Here is a 19032-nt window from a genome sequence, read left to right as displayed (position 1 = left end):
CACCTGTCAGGAGCATAAGCTTGGATACAAATCATCAAATAAGTACACAAAATCATTATTAAAATCCAGGCATACAATCAGATAGTCAGTTGTCTGAAACTACTGGACTGTAGCCAGCACACTGGCTCAACAGACTAATGCTTTAGTCTTTCCAGCTCCTCAGGGCCCTAGTTCAGTTCCTCCAGCTACTGGTCAGGTCAACTGTCTGTACCTGGTATTGACTTCCCTGGCATTTAATTCTAGGAGTAAAGCAAAAAAACAAGGGAGTCCATAAGTTCCCTTTGACCTAAGCTGCAGAAACATCTGCTGGTTGAGTCATGAGCTGCTTCTTGGCCAAGTTTAACAGTAACCGATCCTGTTGTGGATCAGCTCTCTCAGCAGTAGGTGTCACTGCAATAAATAGATAGATTTCAAGAGACAGAGATACATATTCCCAGTGAATATGCATAAACAGAATATCTCTGAGCAAACGAGATGTTTCGAAATAGGTGTATTTGCCCATTTAGATGATTTTTATCTCTATATGTGAAAGACTAAAATTTTGCTTTCTGGGGAAAGGATATTTCACCAAGTGGGATGGCCAACAAAAAAAAAAAGGCATTTTGCCATTTACTCATGTGTCACCAAGAACCTTTAATTCACATTCATCACCTCCCTGAAATCCCAGTTCTAGTTAAAGTTACATATGTTTTGAAAATTCTATCTTACAAATTAAGTCATTTTCTCTAGTGGAACAAAAGACCTAGTTATATTAAAATACACTGCATGCTCAACTACCAGTTTTAGGACTGATCAAAGATCACAAAGTTAGCCCATTTGTTAACAAATTAAGAAATACATTCCCTGCCTAACCTGCACACATAAGGAGAAAGAAAATATTTAATGGCTGTCAAAAAAAGGGAGTTCTCATCTACAGATATAACAGTAGCACATAAGTTGAAAAATCTATAACCAATTCATATTTAAAATAGAAAATAAGATATGCCAAATGATGCTACAGACTCTTCAGCCAAAATCACACAACAATATTTTGGGCCCTTATAAAACAGTTTGTGGGGATATAAGGGTTGTTCCAAGCTACTTGCTGTCAATTTAGACAGTGGACAACACCATACACCATCAAAATTGTGGGCAATACAAGTTATTTACTACAGGTGAAACTGACATAGGTATAATCAATATATCAACTACATGCTTAAAAAACAAGTGTTTAAATACTGCTTCAAAAAGAGAAGCAAATCTTAATTCACTTATGCATGTCTCTGATTTGCCACAGATCACTTCAGGTGATGTGATGAGATATAATCTGACATACTGCCAGTGAAATGTATAAATAACACGGTCTTACGAATTTAAAGACATCTCTCTTTTCTAAACGTGGCTAATTACTCCTACACAACAAGAAGAACAGGAGTACTTGTGGCACCTTAGAGACTAACAAATTTATTAGAGCATAAGCTTTCGTGGACTACAGCTTCATATATATGCATCCAAAGAAGTGGGCTGTAGTCCACGAAAGCTTATGCTCTAATAAATTTGTTAGTCTCTAAGGTGCCACAAGTACTCCTGTTCTTCTTTTTGCGGATACAGACTAACACGGCTGCTACTCTGAATCCTACACAACAGGTACTCCTGTGGGGTTAAAGTAAGTTGCAAGTTGGCCAGCACATTTGCAATATGAGTATTACACCGCTGTAAGAGTAGGATGAATCCATACTGCACATTTCTGGATCCCCAAATGGTCAAAGATTTTGAAACCAGATTCAACCAAGAGGTGCCTGCATGGATGCTGCCTAAGGAAAGTTTCCACAGGCACAGAGACTATTCCTGAGTATGACAGCTCCCCTCCCACCCCCCGCCGTGTTTTTAGTGACTCTGGAAAGCTGTATGAACTAATAAGTACCTCCGTCCCCTTCTGTCAGGATCTACAGCTCCATCAGAATGATCAGCACATACTGCAATGATGCTATCAGGAATAATGTCAAGGGACTGCATGGCCAAACTGCTCCATTCTGGAGGCCAATGAGCCAGCGAGCCATGGGATGGGAGGTGAAGGCATGGTGGGGTGTCATGTAGAAGGTGGCACAGGGTTCAGAATAGGAGAGGGACATGAAAAGGGTGTCTGGTTGCATGGCTTCAGGGGAGCAGTAGAGGTAGGGAGCAAAAGGAGAGGCAGAAAGGAGCTAAGTTGTTCCGGTCTTTGAAGCCAGTATATTCAGGCACCAAGTAAGCACCATTATGTCTGAAAACATGAACAATAACTGTTACAGATAAAGTAAGCACTAACTGCCGTAGCGAATTATATATAATTATGCAATTATGTAATCAATGTATAGGTAACAGATTAGATTTGAGCTGTAGGTTTAAGTAGTAAAATATAAATAGGAACATACCACAGGGGTATAGGATTAATAACTGTGTATCCCCGATAAGTGTGTATTAGGTATATAAGTAAGATAAGGCTATAATGCAAGGCCTACGAACTTGAGGTTTGCAAGATATGTAGCCTGGCCACAGAAGGCATCAGGCCTGAAATAGTTTGGTATGACTAGATGACAGAGAGAGAACCCTGTATCAATAAAGTGTAAGATTACTGTAAAAGATGTGTTAAGTGCTGATGTTCTGGAAACTAGACAGCAATAGACTTCAAAATGTACTGAAATGTACCAGTTAATATAGCAAGATGCCTGATAGTAACATTTTGGAGGATTCCGTAATAACTCAGGTTGTTATGGTAACTCACTGATTTAGATACCAATGCAAATAAGGGGTCTGGGGATAGCCTATGAAAAATGGAGCACCCTAAAATTCATAGGGTGCAGAAGTGCAAATAAGGAAAAAGGGGTTGACATTCATGCATAGTATGCATAGCATAGTGGGCGTAAAAGAAACTCAGAATAAAAGGTGTTGCCTAACCTAAGTGAGTAGGAAAGCACATCAAGAAACACTCAACAGGATGGGCACTTGACAATCATCTTTCTCATCTCAATGTTTCCCCAGGGCATCTGAGTATGAAATCATTGATGCTGGACATTACATGGTTTGTTTCTGTCTGTATGTTTCAGTAGTCATGGCATTATTCCTGCTTAATGAAACTGTTAATAAAAGGATGTTTAATAACTTGTGAGTGTATTTATTTGTGGTCAATCTTCCTAGTGGCCTCCTAAAATCCCCAAACCTGATATTTCTAGTGGTGCTTCTCACCCAGCTGAGGCAGATACTGTGCTCCAAGGAACTTGAACCTTTGGCACAGGTCATGGTGGGTTAAGATGCTGTTGGTAATACCAACTCATCAATATTATAAAGGCTACAATGCCAAATTAATCATCTCAGAAGAGTTAAATTTTCACAGTCAGCAACATCCATAGATTGATGGTTGTATCTTTCCCCTTAGCTTTCCCCAAACAAGTGCACCCTCTCAGCAGCAGGCAAATAAACTGACCTACCTCAAAGCCAAACCTCTAGTCAATCCTCCACACAAATGTTCATCACAAAAGCTTTATTTAAACAAACCTTCCCCTACTCTAGAATCCCTCTGCCCAGCTACATACACATAGCCCTGGGGAAGTTGCATATCCACAATAGGATAGTGCTTTACACTCCAGTTTTTCTACCTCAGAAACTTAAGGCTTGTTGGAAATTTGTCCTCATTTTTGACAGAAAACTGCTTTTCTAACAAAACAAAAATGTTCGTGGAAAGTGCCTGTTTTCCTAAAAAAAAAATATTTTTTGTCAGAAAGCTGAAACCTTTACAACTAAAAAATTGTTAGGTTTTGGATAAAATGTTTGGTTTTCTCATTTTCATGTTTTGACAAAAGTCAATATATTCTTCTGAAAATTGAATTTGTTTTCATTTTCATCAAAATTTCCCCCCCCCCCGAAAGAAAAAAAAATTTCCCAAGTAGCTCTAAGAAATACATTTTCTTAACTTCTTTCTGCTACTATAGTAAACAAAAAGGAGGATATTTCAATAGGTCCATTAATTAACCCAAACACTAAAATAGATTATACAAATTTTCCTGAATGATAAGGTCTACCATAGTGCAACTATAGTGTTTTGAGCCACTACTGTAGAATATTAAACCAGCAGAACAGTAATATATTGTGAACACTGAGAAACTGAGGATTTCTTTAGTAGGAAAATGGCTCAAACCAGTGGAGCATGCTACAGGAACTCATGGCTTGTCTCTGTGCTAAGTGGAACCGAAATAACTAAATCAGATGTAATTCACACCTTTAATTATTTCAGTGCCAGTCTCTGTGCAGGCATCCTTTATTTTGGAATAAGAGTACCCTATTTAAATATAACTTAAGCCAGTAAAAAAGCAGATGTTTTAGCCAGCAGCAAACAGATTAATGCAATGTATTTTCCAGATAAATGCAATAAATTATTCTAGATTCCTCTAGCTTCAGTCTTTCTGTTCTTCCCCACCATATCTAGAATGAACCATATGTCCCCATAACATTCTGTGAGATGGAATCTTCATCCCATTGACTACCCCAAGAGGGAGTTTGTCATCTATGTTCCTCTGATCACAGGCAATTGCAGAGTATATATTGGGTCCTGGGTTAATCCAAGAAAGAGTTATGGCCCTAATATATCCTCTTTCCCATCAGAAAACAGGTGAATGCCCTGCCTAGAAAACAGGTGAATGTGGGAGATATTTATCAAGCTACTTAGTGTGACTTGGCAAGGATGGTATTTGGGATGTTGGACTATTGGTAAAAGTTGGTGAATCTAATGGTTTCAACACCAACAATACAGCAATCTCTTTTTCTGAAGGCACCAAAGTGCAGAAGAGGGGCCTTGACTAGATACCTCTCCCAGCAGACAAATTTCCCTCTGATGGATTAGCAAATGTTCCTGTGAAACCAGGACTTTGAAGAAAGTATTCTCAGCACCTACCCACATCCAACAGAGCAACATCTATCTTCTGTCCATCCCCTAGCCTATGCACAGAACTTACTATAATGAAGGTGACTGTGTCCCCTGATTCTCCATGATATTTGGTGACCCGAGATGCAGCTGGCCATGGATGTTTCCTGAAGTGTCATTGCATGCTATCTGAAATGTATTAATTTGGGGGTGAAACCTCTTTAACTGGCATATGTCCTATTCTGCAGCATATTTCAGTAGCTATTCTGGAGAAGCATAATATGGATGATGAATTATCTATACTCATCCATTCCACGTTGGTATTTCTGATATTTTGTATGTCTATACTGCTTCATCAAGTTACCCAGTGTGACCACAATGGACAGAGACAGGGTCAAGAGCAGGAACACTTTAGCATACAGTGAGCACAGCAACAGCTGGGTACCATAACTTTGTGAAAGCTGATGCTTGAAAATCCCTGAGGCTAAGCGCTCAATTTCAAAGCATATAAGCAACATTACACAGCCAGAGCAGGGGCCAAATCTACAAACCCTTGAAAATCCTGCCACAGCCTTGAAAATGCTCCCGGTTTTAAAAGCACGCCTAACTGCACATTCTCATACCTCATTGTAAAAATATCCCACTCTGCACTTGACTTAAATAGACATTACACCCTCTGTAACAGAGCCATGGGTAGAATCCAGGCCTCCTAACTTCCAATGCTCAGTTCAGAAAGTTAGACATCTCTCTTCCACCGGACATAAATGACTGCTGTAAAACTGAGATTTTCAACATGTGCTGAACCTGCCAGCACAGAATTTTGATAGTTAAAATTTTGATAGTTTATTCTTTGATAGTTGCCAGTCTCTCCCTCCCATTCCTCTTTCCACACACACCTCTTCCCTCTCTCCCTTCTCCAAAACATGGACATGACAACAAGAGAGACTACAATTTAGGTTTGTCTTCTGGATAGGGGTGCAGTAGTCCATGTTCTCTTTTCCCAGTTACTGGAATGAATTTATTTTTAATGATAATTTCCAAAAAAAGAATTTGTTACAAATCCTGAGTTGGAAAGGGGATCCCAGTGAGAAAGTACAGAGAGGTTTGCAGCCATTTCAGCAGAGGTGCAAGGAGTGGAAGAGGGTTGTGAAGCAGAAGGGTTGCTGGATTGCAGCAGGTGGATCAAGGGAAAATAAAGCACCTGGGCTCATGGCAGCAATGATGCCTTGTATATTTTTGATCTTCAAAAGACAGAACCCAGCAAATTCCTTGCAGAGTTCAGGGGAGAAAGAGGTGGAGGGAGGAAGCTCAACAATAATTTATAGCAACATTATTAGCAATAGATAGCAAAGTTATACTTAATTGTCACACTAGAAAAACGGAACATTGGAAAATACAAATCTCCTTTATAGTTTGGTCTTCTGGTCTGTGTATACCTCTATTGATACAATTTATCACTGCTGTTGTCATTGAATGTTATTAATTGATCATTGTCATGAACACAACAGTGGAGCTGATAACTTTAGAAGCCACTAATACTTCCTGTTATGCTTTCACATTGAGATAAGTGGTGTAGTCTTACAAATGTGTGGTTAGCAGTTGCAGTACACAGCAAAGACACACATGGCTTGATCTGCAACTGCTATAATCATATCTACCCAGCGGTCAGAGAATATTAATACAACATGCTTCCCCCCCCAGACTACCATATTAGAGAAACAAAAATGGTCAATCAACATTGCTGCCATTAATACTATTCCTTTCAATGGCTGCTTGAGTTGGGAGACAATACTGAACATGATTGTACCAAATGCAAGAGTATTTGGGAATACTCTTCTTTATTTCCCTAGCTGCTGCTGAAATGGTCTCTAACCTGCCTAACATTATTTTGCCTCATAACTTTGCCTTTCCTTCTCAATGATCTAGGGATAGGGAAATGATTGGGATATCACCAAGTCACAATAAGGGGTCAAAAACAGCCTTTGGTTACACCTGTGCCTTCCCACTGAAGTCAGTGAGGTGAAACTTGTGAGGAATGAATGTCACCCTATAATTTCATTGAAGGATCAAGCAGAGGAAACAGAATGACTATACATATCCTATATAAAAGAAGATACCAGTATAAGCAAAGATTATGGTAAAACAGTCTATGTAAATTTAAAACAGTCTATGCAATTCTGGTGTGGGCCTCCGGATCCTAACAAGATGCCAATGTAGCCCTGAGTGTTGTGTGGGCACCCTTGCTTTAGCTCTAATCATTATGAAAAAGGCACAGAAAACCTTCCAGATATGTCTAAGGTGGATAAATGAGGTTGATTGCTGCTGCTATTTTAAAATAATATAATATATTTGAAAGATATCCCTGGGATAAAAGGCCTTTACGCAATTTTTTTTGTTAATTACAGTATTCTGGGTGTCTGACTGAAAAGTCAGAGAAACTCTCTCATTCATGGCTGATAGGTGAATGGCAACAAGACTGACAAATTAGGTCTGATAAATGCAGTCACAGGATGACAGACACTGGCAGGTTAAATTATGGTTGCAAAGTCAATGGGAAGAAGGACTCTGCTAACTGGAATACATTCTTAACAGCCTACTCTAGCCAAGTCTAGTAAGGTTCTGACCAAACCCTTTAGCATGACTGACAGTATTCGTAGCGGCTATTGCCCTATAGTAGGTTGAGAAAAGCTGAGGAGTTCTGATCACAAAAACCATAGATTAAAATACTGTACTCTGCTATAATAGTTTAGAAAATAACATGCAAATAAACATTAAGCTACTTTCACTGAGGGAATTTCAGGGGCTTTTAAGCAGAGCAATGCACAGCTCTGCGACTTGAGTTCATTTTCTCTCATTCATGTTGTAAACCTTCCCTACATTTTAATTTGAAGTACTCACATGCTGAATTTTGCTCCAAATTTTTTAACCCAAAAACTCAAAGGAAAATTTTGTTGAAACCTATTTGAGTTGTTTTTGTTGCATAGCAATTTTTAAACAGCAAAGCTTGCATGATTTCAGCCCTAAAACAGAGTAACTGGAAAGTTTCAAAAAGCTCAGGGGCCCTTTTAAGAAATCTGGGTTGAGTTTCGAGTGCCTGACCAAAGACATAGTGGGTGCTCTCTCACTTGTTTCAGTGGGAGATGGGGCCTCGTCACCTCATGGGATTGGGCACCAAGAGCCTCACAGCAGATGACTTTTAGGGGCTTGGGTTTCCTTTGCAAAACTCTACTCCTGAGCTGTCTGGCCAGAACTTTAAGATTACATTGCATTGTTTCTAAAACTCCTCACTGGTTTCACTGGCAATTTCACCTGAGTAGGAAGTATACTGTTCCTAGGTTAAGGTTTCCCTTTTCCTGTATCTATAGTGGTACATATATTGAGTATTATTAAATCTCTTTTTTAATTAAATGTAAGTTTATCCACAATTAATGACATTTCCTAATCCTGCACAGGCCAGATATTTTGATTTGAACTGAAGAAGCATGAACAGGGCAAATTTAGTAAGTTCTAGTTTCTCATTTCTCAATGCAGATTTATCCATGTATCATAGATCTGTTTAAACAAAGCAACAGTCTCCCTTCCAGCTTTCAACTATGAGAAATATAAAAACACATTCTTTCTCAACTTTAGACCTTTGGCTTTTATTTTCCTCATGGCATTTTTATGGAAAGCATTTTGTGTTTTCAAAAGGCTTCTTTGTACTTTTTCCACATTTTCACTAAATGATGTAGAGGGGCATGTATTTAAAATATTATAATATTGAAAAATGTAGGCACTTTGAATGAGCATAGTTATTCATTTATACCCCAGCTTACAAAATGCCCATATCATGTATCCTTTATCCAACAGCAGACGCTTTTAGCTTCAGTCACAGTGGTTAACAATATGTTATTGATATGAATTTAGGAAACTGTCAGCAAGCAGCTTAACTTTCAGCTCATCGGTTAAGGTGAATGTATGCACAAAATATACCTTTACATCTTTTGCATGAAAGCTTACATAGATACCATTATTCTCGCCAGCTTCCGTAGTGAAGTAACAAGAAATGTAAATATTTGTCCCTTCACTAATGGCCCAGCCTTGTGCTCCATACAAAACCAAAATACTCCACTGGTTTCACTGGGAATTCAACCTGAGTAAGAAATATACTGTTGAAAAACAGGGGTGAAGTTCACCTCTCCCTGAACAAAGTAAGTGAGACTTAGGCAGGTAACTCTAGGGGCTACCCCAGCTGACAGGCAGGCCAGAGTGCTACAGTGAAATCCCTCCACAGCAGCTAAACCAGCCTATTCAGTTACTAGCCCTCTGCATTAGTTTGGGGCTCACCTAGACCCACCCCATACAGGTTTATCATAGAGTCCCCCATGCATGGAGAAGATTACCTGCAGAACCATTGCACCCAAGCTCGGTCATAAAGAATCAAAGTGGGGCTAAACTGGTGTCTGAGGCTTTGTGCATCCTCTCTGCGCTTAGGAGAACTTCACCTTAAATGCAAAAGTTACCAAGCCTTGCATTATAAACATGTAAAACTCCTCCTTTGCTTTCAACCACTTGCCAGTAGAGGAAATAAAGTTAGCTCAATAAAAAAAAAGTCCAGTGTATGCAAGTTTAATTTTTAAGTCATGTTAAAGATTTTTAAAAGATAATGAACAAATAGGAACATTAGAATTGTGAACAAGGAAACTAAATGGTACAACTCTCCAGACCTTAAGAAGCCGCTGCTTTGCAGCGGTGTTTTTAAAACTAGTTTCTACCTAGGGTTACAAGCTTTAATAATAAAGGAGTATGTTGTACTATTAGATGTTTGTCACTTGTTCTCTGACGAAGAGAAATAACAGGCTGCTGCAAGAGTTAGCACAGTTGGGTTTTTTTTTTTTTTTCAAATGATCAGAGAAAGTACCGTACTTTAAGGATGTGCCTTACTTGCTCTTAAAAGGGTAAAACTAAATATTCTTCTAGCTATTCTATGCCTGCCATATAAGTATTATGCTGTTACAGATTTCAAAAGGTTAGCTTCAATGAACCTGACATCAGTATAACCCAAAATAACCCATTCAAGAGAAAAGTAAGAAATAATTGCTGTTTTCTTTTTTTTTTTCCTCAGCTATATTGCTATAATGATTTTGCATAACAGATTGAACAAAGTGCTGTTGTGACAGGTGGTAGAATTCAGCTAGTAAGCACAGAGACAGGGTTCAATTTAGTTTGTGAATCCTTTAATTGTTGTGCAGCTAATTAAAGAAGGTTCTTTACACTCGCAAGTGTTTACCGTTGCTAGTATGCATACATGAAAAATTAAATTGTGCCTTCAAGGGCTGAGAACTATAGAAAAATCATAGCTGATTCTGCAACATGCTTACCAGCTCAAAATAGCTGCTTTTCACAATTGGAATTTGTAAAACTTTTTGCTAAGCAAATATAGAGCTAATTAGAAGTGTTCGTTGGACCAATTAACATTTAAATAAATAAGCCATATTGCACATTTCACAGTCTTTATTTAATGATGCTTCTTAACTCTTTGGAAAGATTCCTTTAAGTACAAATAAGTTGACATAAAAATGAAAGACAAAAATAACACCATAACAGTATATTCTATGCTTTTTTCTTTTTGCCTTGAAGTCTTCACTAAAACTCTGTACCTGTTACTGGGGAGACAGGGGGGAAGGAACACAAATCTGCTTCCTTCTTTCATCTTGTCAAGTTACCTTCCCACCCCTTTGAATGCAAACAGCAAAACATATTTGATTACTATTTAAAGTGTTATGATAGCTCTGTTTGTTTACTTACGTTTTTGCCCCATGGTACAGAATCTGTTTTAGAAAAATCCTGCTTTTATCTTGTAAGATGGCCATGCCTGGCAAAGGGATGTGTGTTCTCAGAAGTGATTGCTACTGGGGCAACAACCAAAAGCAGCGGCTTTTGAGAGTTGCACATAGGAGCAGACGTGAAAGGTAAAGCATTTTTCGGTTCCACTATTAACAATCCCAACCTTTCTAAGTACAAGAACGATCGTGTTATTTTTATACCTAACCCCAAGGCCACAAATGTCTGTTTCTTAGGGGTTAAGTGATATTTTGCTTTCAAATCAAATGTCTTCTAATTTACCAGCCCCTTTTAATCATTCAGCCCCTCAAGATAGTGTCAAGCATGCATTTTCTCTCTCTCTACCCAATCTCTTTCCAACTCTTTTCCTAACATAAAGGTTACATTAAAACAGGGAAGAGGCTTCTTGTTACTTTTCTCCAAGAAGCAGTATGGTACCATGTAATCATGCTAAGAGCTAACATAGAAGGTCTCATTGTTGACCTTGGCTTTCAGCACAGAAAACCAAATTAACAAGGACCAATTAACATTTAAATAAATAAGGAAGATTAACAAAGAATACTCTGAATACCAAGAGGGGAAAAATAAAATAAAAATACAGTAACTTCCTTATTCTGAGGGAATTAAAGGCTCTGGGCATGACTCTGTTTTGCTGGGGTAGGGAGGTCCAAACTGCTCCTTCCTGAGCTATCAGGGGCTGCTGCATTCCTGAGGGGAGTCAACCCCACCTGAGGGCAGCCAATGTTCTCACCATTGTCAACACTCAGGGGTTACACTGGGGAGAGCAGCTTTAAAACACACAGAAACCCCACGGAGTCCTTAGTGTGGTGACTACTGAGGGATGTGCTGAATTGGTGCTGCCAGCGGCCACCCTAACCACACACCCTTCTCAGCAAGCACCACCTATAGATCTCCCTAGCAGAAGATGGCAGTGGATGCTGTGACCTTGATGTGCCTCCATGACCATCCCAGGCAGATTTTCCACTGTCAAGGGCCCTCCACATGCACAAAGGTGCAACCCTCCCAGGGGATCATATTCTGCAATCCTATTGCAATTAAAACTCCCACTGACTATTCTTCATCCAAAAACCTTCCCTTAACACAAGACTACATCCTATCAATAGTACAGGTGACCCTTGGGTCATTTTCAAAAAACTAAAATATTATTCACCATCTTGGGGGTTTGATTCATGATGATGGTTATCGTATTCTATTTAAATACATAACAAGACAAAGATAATACTTCGCCCTTAAATAGCCCCTTCTGTCTGAGCATCTCAAAACTCTGTATAAGTATTAATGAATTTATTGTCTCAACACTCCTGTGATGTATGCATAGTAGGTAACTATTTTTCAGATGTGGAAACTGATTCATTGCAAAGTTACAGACAGAATTTTTAAAACTGATTGTGTGTATCCAACTTAAGGAGCCTCCAGCTGAACATCCAAAAACTGAAGCACAGAAAATAATGGTCACTTTTGAAAATGTTCACACAACAACTTGTGCAAAGTTACAGAGGAATCTGGAGTAATGCAAGGAACACACCACAGATCTCCTGATTCCTAACCTTGTGCTTTCAACACAAGATCATAATCTTCTACATTTGGAAGGCAGATATAGATAGATCATCACACTGCTCAGTGATGGGGGGGAGGGAGGAATTATATTCTTGCCAGAAGTCAAAAAAAAGTTTTTCTGCAATTTCAAGAATACTTTTAGTTCCAGTCATCTCCAGTGCTAAATCTGAACAACAGAAAATGGGAGTTTTTTCTCCCCAAAAGAACTTCTCGCTTTTTGTTGACATCTTTTATATAAAAAGAAGCCACGCATCGACAAGGGTCCTATTCTGACACGGGTCACGCTCCCTACCTTCCTGGCATTTGTCCTACCTTCCTGGCATTTGTCCAAGAAGGTGACAAAATGTGACTATCCCCTCTATCCTACCAAAGTATAGTGTTTTAGTAACTTGAACTTTTGAACATATACAAGAATATATGTTTGACAGGAACTGGTGATGATAAGGAGAGGCAATGCAAATCCAAAGGGGAATCCTGACAAAGGGGAAAATAGGTCAAGTCCAAACAAAAGTTGGGTGTGCATTAAAACTGGACCCAGACAGTTTGAATTTATGCAAGTGGCACATGTACAGCAGACAAATCAAAGGTCTTGTTGTCCTTGGGGCAATATTTACAGTAGGATGAACTGTTTTTGAACAATTTCTTCAATGTGTTAGGAAAAAATATGATTTACTTCCAACATTAAGCATGCATGTCTTCTTGTATTGCAACTTAATTTTTAAACTAATATATTTATTGTGGACAATCTTGCTCTAAACCAGTGCCTTTTAAAAAAAAAAACTTGATTCCAATGTGGTAGTTTGTAGTTTTCTGTTACAAAGCTTACAAAGAGTGAGCTAGTTAAAATGTATGGTTAAAAGAGAGAGAGAGGAGAAAGAGAAACACCAGTATTAAGGTGGGTGTTTTCAAATACCTAGTTTGGCTGGGAAAGAGCAGGTGTCACAAAAATTCCTGTGAACAGACAACAAAATTTCTAGGGCTAAATTCAATGGTGATATAAATTACAGGGATCAGCAACCTTTGGCACGCGGCTCGCCAAGGTAAGAACCCTGTCAGGCCGGGCCTGTTTGTTTACCTTCAGCGTCGGCAGGTTTGGCCAATCGCGGTTCCCATTGGCCGCGGTTTGCCGCTCCAGGCCAATGGGGGCAGTGGGAAGCGGCACTGGCCGAGGGATGTGCTAGCCGCCACTTCCCACCATCCCCGTTGGCCTGGAGCGGCAAACCGCGGCCAGTGGGAGCCGCGATCGGCCGAACCTGCAGACGTGGCAGGTAAACAAACTGGCCCGGCCCGCTAGGGTGCTTACCCTGGTGAGCCGCGTGCAAAAGGTTGCCGATCCCTGCTCTAGTTTAAGGCTCTTAGTCCACTTATGTTCATGAATAATCTTTTTTATTTGTGGAAAACTCAGCTGATCATAGTTTCCATGACACATTTCTGGCCATTATTAACTTTTTCTTTTCTAAATGTTTAATGCGGAAGTACTGACCCACTGAAAAACACTTTGGAAGCTTTTAGTTACCCCCACTGGTAGATGTTGGAGGCAGTGGTAAGGTACCTGAACCAACGTCAGTTATCAATCTATTTGCAGGGTTTGTAGGTTCATCTTGCCCACTTCATCCAAAAGTAGAGCCGGTTGGGAATTTTTCAATGAAACTTTTTTTTTTCAATTGAAAAAGGATGATCCATTGAAACCAAAACTGTTTGTGGGAAGGGATTGGTTTCAATTAATTTCCTGTTTCAAAAAAAATTTTAAAAATCTGAAACTTCTTGTTCTGACATTTTCTAAATAAAAAAATTCCTTCTGTCAATTCAAAATGACTTTTTATATTAAACTATACCGTGATTTAAACTATTAAAAATGCACAAAAAATAGATATGAAATGAAACATTTTGAAATTATTGAGACAAAATAACTCAAGCCCAAAAAGTTTTTTGATTTTTGGTCTGCATAAATTTGTGATTTTGAGTTTTGTCCCTATATTTAAATCTCAAAAATTTTCTTAGGAGGGGAAAAAACATTTCCCACCAACTCTAACCAAAAGGAAATTGTTCTACTATGGGGCCTGAGATGAACCAGATGGTGGAAGGTTGGAAAACGCCATAAGCAGGAGACATGATCTTGTGGTTAAGGCACTGGACTTTGACTTAGAAGACCTAGTTTAAATTCCTGGCTCTGGCAGAAACTTCCTGTATGACCTAAGATAAGTCAATTTAATATCTTTGTGCCTCAGTTTCACATCTGTAAAATGGGGATAATAAATTCTTCAATTCTCCTATCCATTTGTGTCTTCTCCATTTAGATTTTAAATTCTTTGCGGCGGGGATTGCTGCTTACTTTGGGTTTGCACAGTGTCAAGCACAATGGGGCCATGATCTCAGCTGGGCCCCTTGTGGCACTACTTTACTACAAATAACTAAGAAGAGATGACTGAGTAAAGAATCTTTACCCCCATCCCAAATAAAACCCTCTGAAGTTGAAGTAAATAGCAAATAATATTAACAGCTATAAAACCATGTTTTGCTACCTCTTGTGGTACCTTTGCAGGGGATCAAAGACACATTCACAGCTGAATCACACCGAGAATATTAAAACAAAACTCAAAGTGAAACTCATCTGACACTGAGTTCTGCTGGTCTGGTTAGAACATGTGAGTTATACAGACTTTCAACGAAAAACTATAAACTTTTCCGCAGGATCTGTTCCTGAAATGAAGCACCGCCTGAATTGGCAAGAAAATCTTCACACAACTCCTGGTATCTAAACTTGTGCACTATTCAGTACAATGTCAAATGTTCCTTTTAAATATAAACATCAAGGGCCTGACCTTTGACGTTAACAGAAGTCTTTCCAATGACTTTGATGGGCTTTGACTGAGGTTCAAATCTTTAAACCCCTTCTATGCATGCAGGACAGAACCTGGACCACTGTATGTCATGGCCTACTGATTTAAACAACAGCCAGTTACGTGCCCCAAGCAAGAACTTATCTTCACATTTTCACTACACTTTCTGTACACTAAGGAGAACTTTTCTCCCCCTGTAAAATTTCTTCCAAAAGCTGAATAAACCACCAAAAATGATGGACACACCAACATATCATTAAAGATAATCTGCAAAAAGTTTTAAAGAAAAAGTATTCAGCCATAATATCAGTAAAGCCAACATGGAAAATAGCCATAATCCACAGCTAACGCAATGCATTGTTCTACAATTTCTCCTACTTCTTCTTTAACAGATCCACAAGTTCTTCTCTGTTCACCTTCTTCCTGCTCAGAGATGCCTCGGTGACGTCAATGTAACTATTGATTAGCACTGGAACAGGGAGTAGAGGAAAAGGTAAGTTCATTTTTTTCATTACTAAATGGTCCTCTATTGTTTTCTGAAGGAAAACAAAAAGTAAAACCTCAGTGGTTAAAATAAAAAGAAAGGGGGAGAAAACTCCACAGGACTTGGACTTTCTGTTACACTGAGGGTGCTCACGTCACCAGCTCAGTGCATTTTGGGCCATGTCGGTGGCGTAAGAAGAAGATGATCAGAAAATAAACACAGTATAGACCTAAGAAGGAGAAAAAGAAAAAGTAATAATGTGTTGAACTAATGGCAAATTGTGGTTATTTTCCTAATCATTATGGACTTTAAAACAAAAAACACTTGCAGATTATCTTTAAGTTGCTATGGACAATGAATGCAGCTTGCTCTTGCTGGTGCACCTACACTACATTATGTGATCTGCTCCACATGCCTGGTCCGTTCCTGCAGAATGGGACTGATACCCTAAAGTAACCCTTTTCTCTGGATTCAGAGTAGCAGCCGTGTTAGTCTCTATCTGCAAAAAGAACAGGAGTACAGCCCACTTCTTCGGATGCTGTAGCCCACGAAAGCTTATGCCCTAATAAATTTGTTAGTCTCTAAGGTGCCATAAGTACTCCTGTTCCTTTTCTCTGGAGGCAGGCAGAACACGGAAAACGTGACACACATCCATACATGCTCCCACAAACCCAGCACAAAGCAGGTACGTCTAATTTTAAGTCTACCATCATTGACATACTGAACACCTGTAAATTACTAAATACTTTTCTTCAGCTATAACCATTTCCATACAGAGAGACCTCAAGTCACAAATTATATAATAATGAGAAGTAACATACCTGCAAAATGAACATAAAACACATTTATTTTATAACCCAGTCTGCAGTCAGCTCTGTGTGTTCCCTAAATGAAGGAAAAATATAAGGAAAAGTTTAGACAGTTCCAAAAGTTTGCAATACATACTCATAAGCCTCAAGAAGAATGCCTATAAAATGAGGCCTAATGTATCTGTCCTTACATAGAACAGTGTCAAACACAAGAGCAACTGCATTGATTTACAACGAAAAAAATATTTTTCTATTGCTCTAAAAGTTCCAATTCAAATTTCTATGGGCTCCATGTTTATAGCAATGTTACTGGGCCTGCTGGTCATCCTGTAGCGTCTCCGGTCAAATGTACCTACAATTTTCCACGTCTCAGTGAGCTTGTGTTCATGCTGAACTACATTTTCCACTCTGGAGTCCTGTGTAAGAATTCCTAAGGGACGCCTCCCAAAATGTGACTCAAACAGGGAGAATCCATTTGAAGGACTTCCCATACAGCAAAGAGCAGAGACCGAAGTGGTTGGTCCTAGTGGCAATGGTTAAATACATAACTAAATAAATATCTATGATGTAAAATGCATAGCATAAGCATATGGGATGCACAATATGGCCACATTAATGTTGCTTTTGGAGGCTTCACTTTTGCAATTCCTGATTTTAATGCTGCAACCTTAACCTTATATTAACATAGGGAAGTCAATGGGACTACATACATGCTTGAAGTTAGGTATGTGCTTAAGTTCTTTGCTGAAGTAAGACCTCAACAGGCAAAGCATCAACAGTGCTGGTGACATATGAGGATCAACACGGTGGGTATTTTTATTATCTTCAAAGTTTGCATATGGCTTAGCTTTCTTGGTGGTTGGATTGTTATAAATCATTAATTGAAACAAATAAGTTCTATTTCACCAACTAATCAGGGAACTGAACTGAAGCTGCAATTTTTTTTAGATTGGTTTGTTCCATATAGTTCAAATCTCAAGCTGATACAGATCCACAATAAATACAGAGTGTAAATGGTTAAATGTACCATTTCAAGAAAAATTAACTTGAAGACAAGTTTAGCTAGAGTTGGTAGAGGGACCATCCCATTTTCCAAACCACATCAGTATATCACATGGTCTTTTGGGAGCTTACAAAGTTCCAATATGGTTTAGTATGTGCAGGTTGACTGCATAGTGCTCCAAAACATTTCAAGACAGTCTATGTAATCAGTGTTTCACCAATGAACAGCTTGCATTCTTGCTGCTTCATCATAAGTACCCTTTTCAAAATTATATTTGTACATGAATCTGACTAAATTCTTAGTTACAAGACTCATTTTGCAAAGGCACTAATTAATGGCCTATACATGGAAGGGAGGTGGGATGGAATAGGATGGCACTGTGCATTATTCTGTTGGCAAGGACATCATTCTAGTAATTAATGTTGGTGTCTTCTTTTTAAAATGGATTAAGCAATATGGACAATTCATACTTTGTTCTGCTGACTATTTAACTTATTCTAGGGTCTCTCATCTGCTTGAGAGTCGTGTTGTCTGTCACTGGTAGTGCAGTATGGTCCTTCATTTCCAAGTAGGGTTCAATTTTGTATCAGTAAGGGATGTACAATATATACTGTATTTGACTTAAATATGCATCACAGACTTTGGCTTTCTGATTAGCTGTCTGAATCTGCAGAAACAAACAGGAGAATATTTAAGCTTCTAATTCCTTTCTGAGCTCTCACTAAAGAGATCATCACCTCCCATGCAGATGTCCAAAGGAAGGGCGACTAATGAAAAGCTCCCATTTTGGCACCATTAAGTCCGCCGGATACCACTTCCTTCTCACTCTCCTCCCACATCAGTCAGGTAACTACCCTGCATAATTTCCCAGCTAAACCATGTCCATTCCCCCCCCCCACCCCGCCCCAGGAACTATAGTGGTGAGTGAAGATTGGGCTTTGGGTTTAACTTGGTGGGGAAAACCTGCTATTTTCTCTTATACAAGAGTGGATCCACCTCACCAATAGGAATTGGGAGACTGAGAAGCCCTCAGAAAGGGATTCTGAGTCTCTGTCTATTTATACCATTCTCCTCATCCTGGTATCTATGCATCTAAATTCTGAGATTCCAGTGTTAATGCCCTGCACACATCAAGGCTATGACATTTCCTCGTTTTATTCTTTGGGTTTAGAGCAGAAACTAGCAAAGCAATTGTCTAATTCAGGTGACAGGATGATAAACTTTAGGAAGAAAATTAGGGCACACATCTAGGACCATTTTGACCATACTGGGAAATGCAAGGGAGCACTTGGTACCCGCCATCTTGCCAGTTGAGGTAGTGACCATCAAGAAGGACACCTTCCTGGAAAGAATAGCTATTGGAATGAAGTGAATTTATTCAATAGGAGGGTGACCAAACATTTTAAGAATGTTTTTAATGCTCCATGGGTGATTCAATATATTCTTACATTTCCACTAACTCAGAGATTTCTTCATTGACAAAGAAGTGCGTAGATGGTGGAGATGGGGAGTTTTTCCTTGGACTTACCTTGGACTTGACCATATTTCTACTTTGAGATGAGCAGAAACTGCCTTGGGACCATAAGACCAGATCTTAGACCATGGTACCAGATCTTGAC

General features: G+C 39.1%; 1 protein-coding gene across 38 annotated transcripts in view; it reads right to left on the bottom strand.

Annotated features, from left to right (window-relative positions):
- The window catches only part of ZNF536 (zinc finger protein 536), a 417537-nt gene that overhangs the window by 243408 nt on the left and 155097 nt on the right, over window positions 1-19032 (bottom strand). For 31 of the 38 annotated variants that reach the window (XM_065567133.1, XM_042852207.2, XM_042852204.2 and 28 more), the window contains one exon: window positions 16423-16486. The exons of the other annotated variants lie outside the window; for them this stretch is intronic. The gene's annotated coding sequence lies outside the window, so the exon portion shown is untranslated. The remainder of the gene's footprint in view (window positions 1-16422; window positions 16487-19032) is intronic. 38 annotated transcript variants of the gene reach the window in all.

Source organism: Chrysemys picta, chromosome 14, assembly GCF_011386835.1.
Source record: "Chrysemys picta bellii isolate R12L10 chromosome 14, ASM1138683v2, whole genome shotgun sequence".
NCBI classification, from domain to species: domain Eukaryota; kingdom Metazoa; phylum Chordata; order Testudines; family Emydidae; genus Chrysemys; species Chrysemys picta.
This window is presented reverse-complemented; position numbering and strand designations above follow the sequence as displayed.